We start from the raw sequence: 15,686 nt of genomic DNA on the forward strand, positions 1-15,686 counted from the left end.
GAATGGGTCTAGATTGGTTTTCGGTGGCTATAGAGGCTTGCGGCGGCAGAACTCCCGATCTAGGTTTCTTTCTGGAAGTTTGGGGTTATATAAGAGGTGTTGGAGTCGGGAACAAGTCAGGGGGTCCCCGAGGCGTCCATGAGGAAGGGGGGCGCGCCCCCACCCTCGTGGTGGCCTCGGGACTCTTTTGGACCATCTCCGTTACTTTGTGGGCTTCTTCTGGTCCAAAATTGATCTCCGTGAAATTTCATGTTAATTGGACTCCGTTTGGTTTTCCTTTTCTGCAAAACTCAAAAACAAGAAAAAAACAGAAACTGGCACTAGGCTCTAGGTTAATAGGTTAGTCCCAAAAATCATATAAAATAGCATATAAATGCATATAAAACATCCTAGATGGATAATATAATAGCATGGAACAATCAAAAATTATAGATACGTTGGAGACGCATCAAGCATCCCCAAGCTTAATTCCTGCTCATCCTCGAGTAGGTAAATGATAAAAACAGATTTTTTGATGTGGAATGCTACCTAACATATTTATCTATGTAAACCTCTTTATTGTGGCAAGAATATTCAGATCCATAAGATTCAAGACAAAAGTTTAATATTGACATCAAAATAATAATACTTCAAGCATACTAACTGAGCAGTCATGTCTTCTCAAAATAACATGGCCAAAGAAAGCTTATCCCTACAAAATCATATTGTTTGGCTATGCTACATTTTTGTCACACAAAAATGCTCCCATCATGCACAACCCCGATGAAAAGCCAAGCAATTGTTTCATACTTTAGTAATCTCAAACTTTATTCAACTTTCACGCAATACATGAGCGTGATCCATGGACATAGCATTATGGGTGGAATAGAATATCATGATGGGGGTTGTGTGGAGAAGATAAAAAAGAAGAAAGTCTCACATTGACACGGCTAATCAACAGGCTATGGAGATGCCCATCAATTGATGTCAATGCGAGGAGTAGGGATTGCCATGCAACAGATGCACTAGAGCTATAAATGTATGAAAGCTCAACAAAAGAAACTAAGTGGGTGTGCATCCAAATTGCTTGCTCACGAAGACCTAGGGCATTTGAGGAAGCCCATTGTTGGAATATATAAGCCAAGTTCTATAATGAAAAATTCCCACTAGTATATGAAAGTGACAAAACAAGAGACTCTCTATCATAAAGATCATGGTGCTACTTTGAAGCACAAGTGTGGAAAAAAGAATAGTAGCATTGTCCCTTTTTTGGGCCTTTCCCCTTTTTTATTTGGCCTTTCTCCCTTCTTTTTTTATTTTTTATTTGGGACAATGCTCTATTAATGATGATCATCACACTTCTATTATTTACAACTCAATGATTACAACTCGATACTAGAACAAAGTATGACTCTATATGAATGCTTCCGGCGGTGTACTGGGATGGGCAATGAATCAAGAGTGACATTATGATAAATTATGCATGGTGGCTTTGCCTCAAATACGATGTCAACTACATGATCATGCAAGGCAATATGACAATGATGATGTGTGTCATGATGAATGGAATGGTGGAAAGTTGCATGGCATTATATCTCGGAATGGATATGGAAATGCCATAATAGGTAGGTACGGTGGCTGTTCTGAGGAAGATATAAGGAGGCTTATGTGTGATAGAGCGTATCATATCACGGTGTTTGGATGCACCGGCGAAGTTTGCACCAACTCTCGAGGTGAGAAAGGGCAATGCACGGTACCGAAGAGGCTAGCAATGATGGAAAGGTGAGAGTGCATATAATCCATGGACTCAACATTAGTCATAAAGAACTCACATACTTATTCTAAAAATATAGAAGTCATCAAAAACCAAGCATGCTACCTCTTGAGCACTGCGTTGGTTTTCCCCGAAGAGGAAGGGATGATGTAGTAAAGTAGCGTAAGTATTTCCCTCAATTTTTGAGAACCAAGGTATCAAACCAGTAGGAGGCTACGCGTGAGTCCCTCGCACCTGCACAAACAAATAAATCCTCGCAACCAACGTGATAAGGGGTTGTCAATCCCTACACGGCCACTTACGAGAGTGAGATCTGATAGATATGATAAGATAATATTTTTGGCATTTTTATGATAAAGGTGCAAAGTAAAATAAAAGCGAAGTAAAAAGCAAAGGAAATAACTAAGTATTGGAAGATTAATATGATGAAGATAGACCCGGGGGCCATAGGTTTCACTAGTGGCTTCTCTCAAGAGCATAAGTATTTTACGGTGGGTGAACGAATTACTATTGAGCAATTGACAAAATTGAGCATAGATATGAGAATATCTAGGTATGATCATGTATATAGGCATCACATCCGAGACAAGTAGACCGACTCCTGCCTGCATCTACTACTATTACTTCACTCATCGACCACTATCCAACATCCATCTAGTGTACTAAGTTCATGAAAACAGAGTAACACCTTAAGCAAGATGACATGATGTAGAGGGATAAACTCATGCAATATGATGAAAATCCCATCTTTTTATCCTCGATGGCAACAATACAATACATGCCTTGCTTCCCCTCTATCACTGGGAAAGGACACCGCAAGATTGAACCCAAAGCTAAGCACTTCTCCCATTGCAAGAAAGATCAATCTAGTAGGCCAAACCAAACTGATAATTCGAAGAGACTTGCAAAGATAACCAATCATACATAAAAGAATTCAGAGAAGATTCAAATATTGTTCATAGATAGACTTGATCATAAACCCACAATTCATCAGTCTCAACAAAAGCACCGCAAAAAGAAAATTACATCGAATAGATCTCCACAAGAGAGGGGGAGAACATTGTATTGAGATCCAAAAAGAGAGAAGAAGCCATCTAGCTAATAACTATGGACCCGTAGGTCTGAGGTGAACTACTCACACTTCATCGGAGGGGCTATGGTGATGATGTAAAAGCCCTCCATGATGGGTACCCCCTCTGGCGGTGCTCCGGAACAGGCCCCAAGATGGGATCTCGTGGATACATAAAGTTACGGTGGTGGAATTAGGGTTTTGGCTCTGTATCTGATCGTTTGGGGGTACGTAGGTATATATAGGAGGAAGGAGTACGTCGGTGGAGCAACAGGGGGCCCACGAGGGTGGAGGGGGCGCCTAGGGGGGGGGGGTAAGGCGTGCCCCCTACCTCATGGCCTCCTCCTTTGTTTCTTGACGTAGGGTCCAAGTCTACTGGATCATGTTCGGTGAGAAAATCACGTTCCCGAAGGTTTCATTCCGTTTGGACTCTGTTTGATATTCCTTTTCTTCGAAACCCTAAAATAGGCAAAAAATAGCAATTCTAGGCTGGGCCTCCAGTTAATAGGGTTGTCCCAAAAATAATATAAAAGTGAATAATAAAGCCCAATAATGTCGAAAACAGTAGATAATATAGCATGGAGCAACCAAAAATTATAGATACGTTGGAGACGTATCAAGCATCCCCAAGCTTAATTCCTGCTCGTCCTCGAGTAGGTAAATGATAAAAACAGAATTATTGATGCGGAGTGCTACTTGGCATAATTTTAATGTAATTCTTCTTAATTGTGGTATGAATATTCAGATCCGAAAGATTCAAGATAAAAGTTCATATTGACATAAAAATAACAATACGTCAAGCTTACTAACTAAGCAACTATGTCCTCTCAAAATAACATGGCCAAAGAAAGTTCGTCTCTAAAAAATCATATAGTTTAGTCATGCTCCATTTTCGTCACACAAGAATGCTGTCATCATGCACAACCCCGATGACAAGCCAAGCAACTGTTTCATACTTTAGTAATCTCAAACCTATAAACTTTCACACAATATATGAGCGCGAGCCATGGATATAGCACTATGGGTGGAATAGAATATGATGATGGGGGTTATGTGGAGAAGACAAAAAATGAGAAAGTCTCACATCAGCGAGGCTAATCAATGGGCTATGGAGATGCCCATCGATTGATGTTAATGCAAGGAGTAGGGATTGCCATGCAACGGATGCACTAGAGCTATAAATGTATGAAAGCTCAACAAAAGAAACTAAGTGGGTGTGCATCCAACTTGCTTGCTCACGAAGACCTAGGGCGCTTGAGGAGGCCCATTGTTTGAATATACAAGCCAAGTTCTATAATGAAAAATTCCCACTAGTATATGGAAGTGACAAAACAAAAAACTCTCTATCATGAAGATTATGGTGCTACTTTGAAGCACAAGTGTGGAAAAAGGATAGTAGCATTGTCCCTTCTTTTTTTATTTGGCCTTTTTTGAGGACAATGCTCTATGAATGATGGTCATCACACTTCTATTTACTTACAACTCAAGAATTACAACTCGATACTTAGAACAAGTATGACTCTATATGAATGCCTCCGGCGGTGTACCGGGATATGCAATGAACCAAGAGTGACATGTATGAAAAATTTATGAACGGTGGCTTTGCCACAAATACTATGTAAACTACATGATCATGCTAAGCAATAAGACAATGATGAATGTGTCATGATAAATGGAATGGTGGAAAGTTGCATGGCAATATATCTCGGAATGGCTATGGAAATGCCATAATAGGTAGGTATGGTGGCTGTTTTGAGGAAGATATAAGGAGGATTATGTGTGAAAGAGCGTATCTTGTGACAGGGTTTGGATGCACCGGCAAAGTTTGCACCAACTCTCAATGTGATAAAGGGCAATGCATGGTATCGAAGAGGCTAGAAATGATGGAAGGGTGAGAGTGCTTATAATCCATGGACTCAACATTAGTCATAAAGAACTCATGTACTTATTGCAAAAATCTACAAGTCATCAAAAACCAAGCACTACGCGCATGCTCCTAGGGGAATAGATTGGTAGGAAAAGACCATCGCTCGTCCCCGACCGCCACTCATAAGGAAGACAATCAAATAACACCTCATGTTTCAAATTTGTTACATAACGTTTACCATACGTGCATGCTACGAGACTTGCAAACTTCAACACAAGCATTTCTCAAATTCACAACTACTCAACTAGCATGACTTTGATTTCACTACAAAAAAAGACACATCCGTGACATGTTGGGCCGAACGAATTTTTTTCCTGTCATACATATGACACTTCTATGACTATAACTGTGACAAAACCCGGTATCATCATAGATGTGGTGGGCTCCTACTTCTATGACAAAAAATCATGACAGAAAATGGGTTTTTCGTCCTGGGTGGGCTGGAGACGCAGCTGCATGACATTCTTTGGGCCGTCCATGACGGAAAAAACCGTGGTAGAAGCGAGGGCGAGGAAAATTTCGGGGAGTTCCCAGTTACGGTGGGAGGTCGGGGGCCGAGCGATGCGCATTTCTCTCGTACACGTACGCGTGTGTGTGCGAGGCGTTGGCTCTAACTGAACCCAAGCAAGGCGTTGGGCTCTAACTGAACCCGAGCGATTGCACTGCAGGCTACGCGTTACTGAACCTGAGCGATCGATCGATGGCTGTTAACTGAACCCGATCGAGAGATTCCTTCGCTACTGCTGCTAACTAAAGCCGATCGATGCTGCCTCTGGATGAATAGTGAGCATTGCGGGGGGCGGGGGGTTAGATGAACAATTCTCGGTGGGGGTGGATGAACAGGACCCCGTGGTGTTGCCTCTGGATGAACAGGACCCCGATCGATCGAGCCGGTTGGGGCTGGATGAACAGGACCCCGTGGAGGGCTGGATGAACATGACCACCCCGTGGAGGGCAGGATGAACAATAGACGGTGGAGGGCAGGATGAACAGTAGCCCGTGGAGGGGTGGTTGAACAAGAGCCCGTGGAGAGGGCTGGTTGAACAGTAGCCAGTGGAGTAGCGCGCGGTGGAGGCTGGATGAGCAGGAGCCCGTGGATGAACAGTCGCAGGTGGAGGCTGGAGGAGGTCGACGGTGGATGAACAGTTGCTCGTGGAGTCTGGAGGGGGTCGACGGTGGAGATGAATAGTATCCCATGGAGTCCTATTTTGCGGTACGCCACACCCCTCCCGATGAACAGGACCCCCGTTTCGACCGTAGCGCTCCAACACAAGTCCGTTTCGTCTGTTTTGCGGTACGCCACACCCCTCCCGATCAACAGGACCCCCGTTTCGACCGTAGGAGGTCCGTTTCCTCCGTTTTGCGGCATGCCAAACCCCTCCCGATGAACAGGATCCCGTTTCGAACGCGGCCGGTCGAACACAAGGCTGTTTCCTCCGTTTTGCGGTATGCCATGCCTCGTTTCCATCGCCTGTTCCGTCCAAGCCCTCCCGATGAACACGACCACACATTCTGTTCCGACCCAGCTGATTGGCTCCCACGCATTCCGTTGCCTCCCCATGAACACGACGCATTCCATTGCCTCCCATTGAACACGACGACGACGCTATTTCTCCGTTCCGACCCAGCCATGTACACGAGCCCTGGCCGTACGTATGCGCGAGTAGGCGTTCGAGACCCCGCCCGTATATATGTACACATACGTGGCCATATTTTCTTTCTTGCACCCTGGCCGCTGTACGTACGTGTACATGCTACGTGCGCGCCTCTACTACGACACGTGCGCGCCTCTACTACGACACGTGCACGCCTCTACTACGACACATGCGCGCCTCTACATCGACGAGTATGTACGAACACGTTCGCGACCAAAATGACAACGCTACGTACGCTTCGACCAGGTGGGTCCCGACTATCAGGCACTTCCTTGCCTGCGAAGATGTAGCCGGTGGGTCCCAGCAGTCAGGGGGCGAATCATTTTTTTTTGCCCGGACGCACTTTCTTGCATGCGAAGATGTAGGGTGGGTCCCAACAGTCAGGGGGAAACGTTTTTTCACGAAATATAGTGGCCCGTCCGGTGGGTCCCAGCTTTCAGGTGGAGGAATCATTATTTTCCGCGTAATAAGGAGGCACTTCCTTGCTGCGGCCGTGGACCCAGCTGTCAGCCTCTCCACGTATAGTCCACGTCCGATGGAAGTCGTTCCTTGACCATGTTGACCACGCCGCGCCGAGAGCAGCAGGGCGGTGGACGACGGCGAGGCCTAGGAAGGGGATGACACGGAGGCAGGGAAGACTCGGCAGTTGTTTCCCACATGGAGGGGAGTACGACTGTAGGAGGGTTTACTGGTTCGTATACCGTCGTCGGAGAATAAGAGCAGGTGTGGGTGAGTAGAGGGATGGCTAGGCCAGCGATGGGAGTACAGTCGGGCGGTGAGGCCTGCGCGGCAGCATAGCCGGCCGCAAGGAGGAGGGAGCAGGCAGTCCCGCCGGCGCTTGTTTGAGCGGCTGGAGCAGGAAGAGCAGAGATTGAAGAAGCACAACGGCCGTTGGATGGACATCCAACAGTCAGTGCTTGTGCGTCAACCTTTTTTTAGGAAAGCCTCAAATCTGTGGAAAACAACATACATCCCATCTGCCATTATTTCTAATAATTTACAACCCATTTGCTAATTTTAAGGTTTCTTTGGAGGCCATATTCTTTTTGTTAGCATTACATCCCATATTGTGGCAACAGTTAAAAAATTATACGAAATTTTGCATATTTCGGTGCGGTCCGAACTGTTTTTAATCCTAAAATTTCGACTCACATTCAAACTGATTTTTAAAATAAATGTATATTAATATAAAATCCAACAAATTCTCCACGTATAAAAGTTAATGTAATTTAAAATCTTGAAATGAAAAAAAAGATATTTGAAACTAATTGCCGGTTTGATGTGTTTTACAAATGTACAACCCATTTCTCATTACTAATGGGCCATTTTCTCGGCTAGCCGAATGAAAGCTCTCCTTGTCTTGTAAGATTTGCAGCCCAACAGGCCTGACAAAGCGACTTACTTGGCAAATCACACAAAACTCGGCTGTGGCCGTGGACCCAACTGTCAGCTTCTCCATGTACACTACTCTTTCGATGGAAGTCGTTCCTTGACCATGTTGACCACGCCATGCGGAGAGCACCACGGCGGTGGACGACGGCGAGGCCTAGGAAGGGGACGACGCGGCAGTGGAAGCCCACGCAGAGAGGACTACGAGGGTTCACTGCTTCGGCTGCGGTGTGAGGCTGCCGTCGCCACAGGGCCTGGCCAGCGGTGGGAATAGTAGGGGCGGTGAGGCCTCTGCGGCAGCACAGCCGGCCACGGGAGGCAGGAGCATGCGGCACGACCGGCGCTGCTTTGGGCGGCTGGAGCAAGAAGACCAGAGGTTGAAGAAGCACTACGGCCATTGGATGGACATCGTACGGTCACTGCAGCTAGAATCGTTTATATTGACTAAGTTGACAAAGCCCTTGGTACGTCAACTTAGTAGGCCCACAGGTCAGCTTCCAAAACGGTGCGCCCCAGATGCCAGGGGGAGGAATCATTTTTTGGGCGGGTGAAGCTAGAATATCCGAGATTGAAGAAGAAGCACGACATCCGTTGGATGGACATCCAATGGCCACTGCTGCTAGAACCGTGTGTTGACTATAAGTTGACAACGCCTTGCATACATGTCAACTCTGTTTTTTAGGGGACGCGTCAACTTAGTAAGGCCAGAAGTGTGTGACAGAGAACTTATAGCCCATTTGAGATTTGTAAGAATGTGTAGCCCATTTTTGAATTCTAATGGAATTTACTACAGCCCATTTACAGTTTGTTAAAAGTACAGCCCATTTCAACCAACCGTTCAAAACAGAATTCAATAAAATTTCCCACATTTTGATGGGATCCGAAATATTTATATCTCGAAATTTCTAGTCAGATTAAATACAATTTTAATATAAATTTATATTACATAAAAATCCAATGAAACATTGCGCTCGCAACAATTAATGAAATTAAAATTTTCAATATCCAAAAATAATATTTTATAAAGTAATTGCGTGTTTGGTGCATTTTTTTATAGTTACTGTCCAGTTTTTATAATTACATCCCATTTATATTTCTTAAAGCCCATTTTCTTGTTAAGCCTAATGTATCCCTCCTAGGAAAGATTTGCAGCCCAGCGGGGCGGTGAATAACAACTTGACCATGCCTGGGTATTCCTAAAAAAGTATAGCTGGGCTAGCCATTTTCAGCTTGAAAAAAATTAATATCTGGGCTGGATATCTGGCCTGGGCTAGACGGGCCACAGCCCGCCCAGTTAATACCTGCAGTGATGTTTTCGTTGTTGTTCAGAGGAGAAAAATTAATATCTGGGCTAAACATCGAAAAACTCTGCAGTGCTCACACCTCAAAAACACAAATACTGCTCGAGCTGCTTGGTCCCAGTTGTCGGCCGCTTCTTGTGTAATTCTCTCGTTTATTGACTACTACATAGGTTGAAAATGGTGTGGGACCGTGATGTCAGGAAACCAGGGGGAAGCAAAATAAATTACTCCATCGAGTGCTTCCACCTCTGCCTTGTTGTCTCCCGTGGAAACCCCTTTCCTCCCTTTTTTTGCTCGGGCAAGGACCAATGCATGCAGCACGTCCATGCGGTTATTGGGCAAGAAATAAAAGCGCTTTGCATGCTATGAATTACGATGTCCTGCATGGGTAGCTAATAAGGCATCCTCTTAACTGTTGTGACTAAATGTTGTGTTTAGAAGAGAGAAATATTCTTATTTTCCACCAATCTGCTTGCACCTAGGTCATGATGCACCTTCTAATACGACTTATTCAGCTAGACGGAGGGAGTATAGTTTTATACACACATATATATAATAAGGAGGCACTTGCGTACGTGAGGCTATGGACCTGGTGGGTCCCCATTGTCATCCTCTCCAAGTAAAGTCATCTCCTCGCCCGCGCGCGCTTTTCGCCCGAAACAGTCAACGCCGCCCACCCTGCTTCCCGGTGCAGGCGATTGCTCTGCCTTCAAACGACATAAGTGCCGCCCGTCCGTCCATCTGCCGCCCACATTAATGATACGCGGTTGCTGAGGCGGCTACTCCGGCGCCACACGTCCGACCCTCCGCCCGCCCACCATTGCTATATAAACTGCTGCGTCGGCCATAGCCGCAGTCATCCGCATCCGTTCCCTTTCTCCTGTCCACACAACTACTGCCCACCATGGCTTCCTCGCGCTCCAGCGCTCTTCGGGACGAGCGGACGATGGACCACAAGGAGATGGCAGCCATTGCTGCCGACCGGCTAGCCGGCAGGCAGTCGGAGGACGACGACGTCCCAATGGAGAACATGGTAGTCGATGATCCGGTGCCAACCCCCTCATCCGCGCCATCCTCGCCGGTGCATTGCATCATGACCATCGGCGAGGCCCGTGCCCAATATATCGACAGTGTGAGGCAGATATGTCAGGAGCAGTTCCGGGAGGCGCAGGCCGACGCCGCCTACAACCACCATCTCCTCCAGGAGCACGTGCAGGCGCAGGAGCAGATCGCCGTGGAGCAGGCGGAGCAGGAGGCGCTGCTCGACTCATACCGCTCCGCCCGCAAGGGCCGCCTCGAGCGCTGGCGGTACCGCATGCAGCTGGCGGAGGCTGCGTCCGCCTATAAAGAGGCTAGCAAAGAGGGTGATGAAGCGGGCGAGGCACTGTTTGGAGAGACCGAGGACGAGGCAGAGGACAATGCCAGCTCCGACGAGTCCCCGCTCCGCTGGTGTCGATGAGGCCCTGCTCCGCCGAGGCCCCGTGGCGCCAACAACGAGGCAGAGGACACCGCCGGCTCCGCCGAGGCCCCGCCCCGCCAACAACGAGGCAGAGGACATCACCGGCTCAGCCGAGGCCCCACCCTGCCAGCAACGCGGGGAAGGATTTCCACCGCTCTGCTGAGGCGCCGCCCGCCGGCAACGAGACAAAGGACATCCCGGCTCCGCCGAGGCCCCGCCCCGCTGCCAACGAGGCCATGCCACACAAAAAATGAGGAAGAGTAGAACACGGTAGGTCGCCGCCGCTCGGGTCCAAGTAAGGCCACCGCTGCTACCCTCCTGTTGAAGCCAAGCTAGGTGGGTTGACCATTGACGGCCGGTTAGCTTCTGGGCGGCAATGTGGAGTCGGGGAGTTCTGCTGGAGAATAACCATGCTTCTACTTAACTGCTGGTGCAGTTGGCTGACTGACACGTGGGCCCAATAGGCCACATGTCAGTTAAGCAACTGCACCTGCAGTTAAGTCACTAAAGCTTTTGTTCGGCTCAGCGGGACACAAGTGGGTAGCTTCGGTTAATTAATTATACCTCCAACGCACCCCTTTTTAGTTGAAGAATGTATGAAATGTAATGAAATCTGGCATGTTTATATGAAATCCGACCGTGTATGAATGAATTTATTTCGATTAGTTTGAATTCCTGTATCACTGGCATTGGGTGAACATATAAAACAATACGTACTAGCATTATTCCCAGGGTGATCACCTCGTTTGCAGCAGTTTCACATGTACTCCCTCCGGTCCTTTCTAGTCTGCATACAAGTTTTGTCTGCAGTCAAAGTATCTCTACTTTGACCAATCTTATACAAAAAAGTATGCACTTTCACAACGTGCGAAGTAAAAAGGAACAGAAGGAGTACAAAGAGTTTGAGCAGCTTTTTAGCGTTTCTGTACATTACAATCAAACACACATGCCTGGCAATTCATAGAGAACATTCAAAACAATCGATGATTATGCATCTCAGCGACTCACATGTCAGAGGCAATATTTACTTCACAACTAAAGAATAAAGAAAAAATTGATCGACGCTGCTGACAGCAAAGGGCGTCCCATTCGAAAATATCAAACGCATGTCTTGCTAAAATCAATGAGCAAAATTTGACAAGGTTGTCCCATTCCAAAATATCAAATGCCTACGATTGTGGAATGGGCAGGGTTTGCCATCAGTTCGGACATTGACATGGCACCTCGTGCTAAATAAACCAGCTGTTCTTTTTGTGCAGTTCCACCAAAATCAACCAAATTCGCGTGTAGCTTGTATGATTTCGCCCTTATATGTTGCAACGCCTTGAACTTATCGGCACCTCCTTTCTTGTGGTGGAAATGAATGATTGGATGTATTCATGAACATTTTGTGCAGTTCCCACTGAAATCAAGCTGAGCACCCATGTTTGCACAAATACAAAAAAGTGATTAGTATAGAGCAAACTATACTATGAATTGACAGTTAACAGGTACATACATGGTCCATGTAGAGCACACTTTTAGAAAAATGGAACTCACCAAAAAGAATCCTAGAACAACATTGTACTCGTGCATCACAGCAAAAAAATGGAGATTTTGTCAGTCCTTCTGAGCTGAAGTTAGTTTGGTCTTATGGGGAGTAATGTAACCATCCTTCAACTGCTCCTTCTGATGATAAGATAAACATGGCTTCTTCATCCTGGCATAATCGGAACTAGTCACTTCACGTACTCCATATTCTTCTTCAGACGAAGATGATCCTGTTGTGCAAAGACAAGAGGACTACTAAATGCTAGCATCACTGTTTGCTCGAAAAAAGGAAAGGAAATATTTAAAACAACACAGATGAAGCACTTCTCAAGGACAATACCACTTTTTCACGATAGTATCTAAACAGTAGCACAACACTAATAGAGATGACAAAGCCCAATCATATGGATGAAATCCGTGGGCGAGTACCAACCTTTGTTAGGAGGCTTATTGTGTAGAGCATACAGATGAAGCAATTCTCCAGAACCATCTGTTGCTATCTACGGTGGTGGCCATGCTTACTATATACTCCCGGATTAGTTTAATGGTTCCAACATCTTCTTCTGCAGTTCCACTAAAATATATGGTATCTTCAAAGAAGATCCCTGTTTGCACAAGTAGACATAATTACATATTACATTAAGAGTGGCATCAAATCAGTGGCAAAACAATTGCACGTTCCAGCCATAGCAATAAATTAAGATGCAAAACTATATCATTACTTGTGTCATCATAGTTCCAGTGCTTCATTACAGCACCGGGAGTTGATTTTTGTTTTTCTTCCCCTTGTTCTTCCCCTTCATCACTTGGTTCAATAACAAACAAGCTTCACCTTCAATGTAAGATTTGGCATGTCAATTAGGGAGCACAAGTATAGTACTAAACTTAATTTTCTGATGAAAGTGGCAAAATACAGCCAGCAGTTGTGAAATATCCTTATCTTACCTCAATGGGATATTACGGTGCACATACAGATTGGAAGTCTTGTCTCCATTTGTGCAGTTCACTAAAATCAAGCAACATTATCGTACAAGTAGCACAACATATGAATGCACACTGCAGAATCATGTGAAAGAAGGCTAGTACTGACCTCTCATGATGCGGAATTCAAACAACTCACAAGAAGAAGATCTGAACCAAATTCGCCTTAACGGATAGGAAGTAAGATCTCCTCTTGTGCAGTTCCACTATGATCAAGCAATCAAGCAACATTGTCGGTGTGACATTTTGGTTGAACTGCACAAAACACTCTTAAAACAAAAGTGTTTTGTGCAGTGCAACAAAAGGTCACAATGGCAATGAGGTGAAGCAGATAACCCTGTTTACACAGAGGTGCAAAGGAAACAATTAGTGGTCAATAACGGCGGATGACACAGAAGCCAACAAAAAGAAGCATCTACCTTATCTAAATGGGAAAGAAAGCAAGACAATATCATTTCTCAAACGGTGGCATTGATTAATATTAACATAGATATTATATTAACAATAAAATTCGTTAAACATGTAATTTTCTTTTAACTGTGGCATTGCATCAATTTTCCAGCGGCATTATTAGAGGGTGTTTGTTTACATGGACATTTTGGTGTAGGGACTAAAAAACTCTGTGTCAGTCCCATCTAAACCAAAGAGGAGGGACTTTTAGGGACTAAAAGTGGGCATTTGGGACTAAAGAAAGAAGACCCCGAGGGAGTCTTTTTGGGACTTTTTCCAACAGTTGCCCCTACCACGCATCGCACCTTGTATCTATTAGTTCATTACTAGGGGTAACATGGTCTTTTAGCATGTCATTTAATAATCTCTAGTCCATGTTTAGTCCCTGGAATCCAGCAGGTAGGGACTAGGGAGTTTTTAACCAAACAGGGCCTTATATTAACAACAGCTAATGAGTTGCACGGGACAGTGGACGCACCAACACCATGTGCATCTACCAATGTACTGTGGTCATGCACAGTCTATTGCAACAAAGAACAAACAACAAAGGAGCATATTGTGTGTTGGTCCCAGTTTTGTTATCTTTAGACGCCTTTCCCTATGTGAGCGCAACAAATCTAGTCCTGCTCAAACTCTATAGCCTTGTCCCTTCCTTTCCTTTTTGAACTAGTACTTTCGCCCCTTCCTTTCCTCTTTGATCCACGTCCTAGATTTATGCGATACAACTTTCCCCGCAACTTTCCCCCATTCCTTTCCTCTTTGAACCACGTCCTAGATTATTGCTATACAACTTTCCCCCTTCATTTCCTCTTTAAACCACGTCCTAGATTCATGGTATACATGCAGCTAGAGCAATGCATGTGGAGTAAGTAAATTATACCTTAAGGTTCTTGGGGCGTGGTTCGGTGGGCAACGAGACGGCGTCGAAGAAGAAGGGGTCAGAGGCCCTCCCGCGCCGCCGCTGGGTGGAAAGTGAACAACTAGGCCGGTAGTCCCTCGCCGACAGCGTTAAGCCTCCTTCCCTTCCCGGTGGCTGGATCCTGCCAGCTCTTTGAGCAGCAGTGAGGGGAGAGAGAGGCCAACGAAGTCTTGTTTAGATCTGGAGAGGGCGAGAGAGTGTGAAGAGAGCAACTACAAGCGCTGAGGCTCCAGCGGGAGAGGGCGAGAGAGTGTGAAGAGAGCAACTACAAGCGCTGAGGCTCCAGCGTGTATATATATACTAGAGAGAGAGTGTGAAGCATGCAAACCCTAGAAAACATTTTGACCAGTCAAAGAATCCTCCTGGCACAAATTATGCTCAAGTGTAGTTATTGAACCCGAGACCTCACGTTTGATGAGCGAACAGGCTAACCAGCTACACAACCCTCCTATTATGTTCAGCGAGAGGGAAATAACCTTTTATACATTCCTGCATTCGTGTGACAAGCATGCCGTGTTTTTTTTGTGTGTGTGGGAGTCATTGGGATTTCAATCATAATTGTGTCATGTGGCTTTGGTGGTAAGACTATCCACAGTGGTGCAGAAATAATGCAGCCTTAGTCACCTTACCTCTCTCCACGTAGTACGTTAGGTCCCACTAGTCAGAGGGTGAAACAAACAAATTAATAAGAAAAATTAAAAGCGCCAGCGGTGTATCTTACCTCACACATCTCGCTACTGCTCGGGAACACTGTCCAATTGATCCCTCTGTTTGCTCACGTACTATTTTAAGTGAATCCTTATTATAACATGCACACAAATTTTGGGTACTTGTATTCGACTTAACTCAGTGTGCCACCGTATCTCGTATACTTACTACTCCCTCCGTCTAGGTGTAATAAGTCACATTAGAAGGTACAATGGGACCAAGGTGCGTGTGTGTGTGTGTGTGTGTGTGTGTGTGTGTTTAACACCATGTGTGTGTTAGAGAGAGCGACAAATCGACCTACTCCTACAGAGAGATGTTGTGTAGTGTACGATTTTAGCCACGAGAGTTGGTGCATCCTCTCGTTTCCGGGCGTGTCCGATAGGGACATGCGGATAGCTGCCACACCCACCCCTCACCAGCCTGGCCCACCCAAAGCTTCTCCATCACCCGCGCGCGCTTCCCGCCCAAAATGGTCAGCGCCGCTCCAAAGAATCGGTGCCACATTCATGCCCGGGCAGAGTGGACGCGACCTCTCACTGGCGCAA

Source organism: Triticum aestivum, chromosome 7A (assembly GCF_018294505.1).
Source record: "Triticum aestivum cultivar Chinese Spring chromosome 7A, IWGSC CS RefSeq v2.1, whole genome shotgun sequence".
Taxonomy (NCBI): Eukaryota; Viridiplantae; Streptophyta; class Magnoliopsida; order Poales; family Poaceae; genus Triticum; species Triticum aestivum.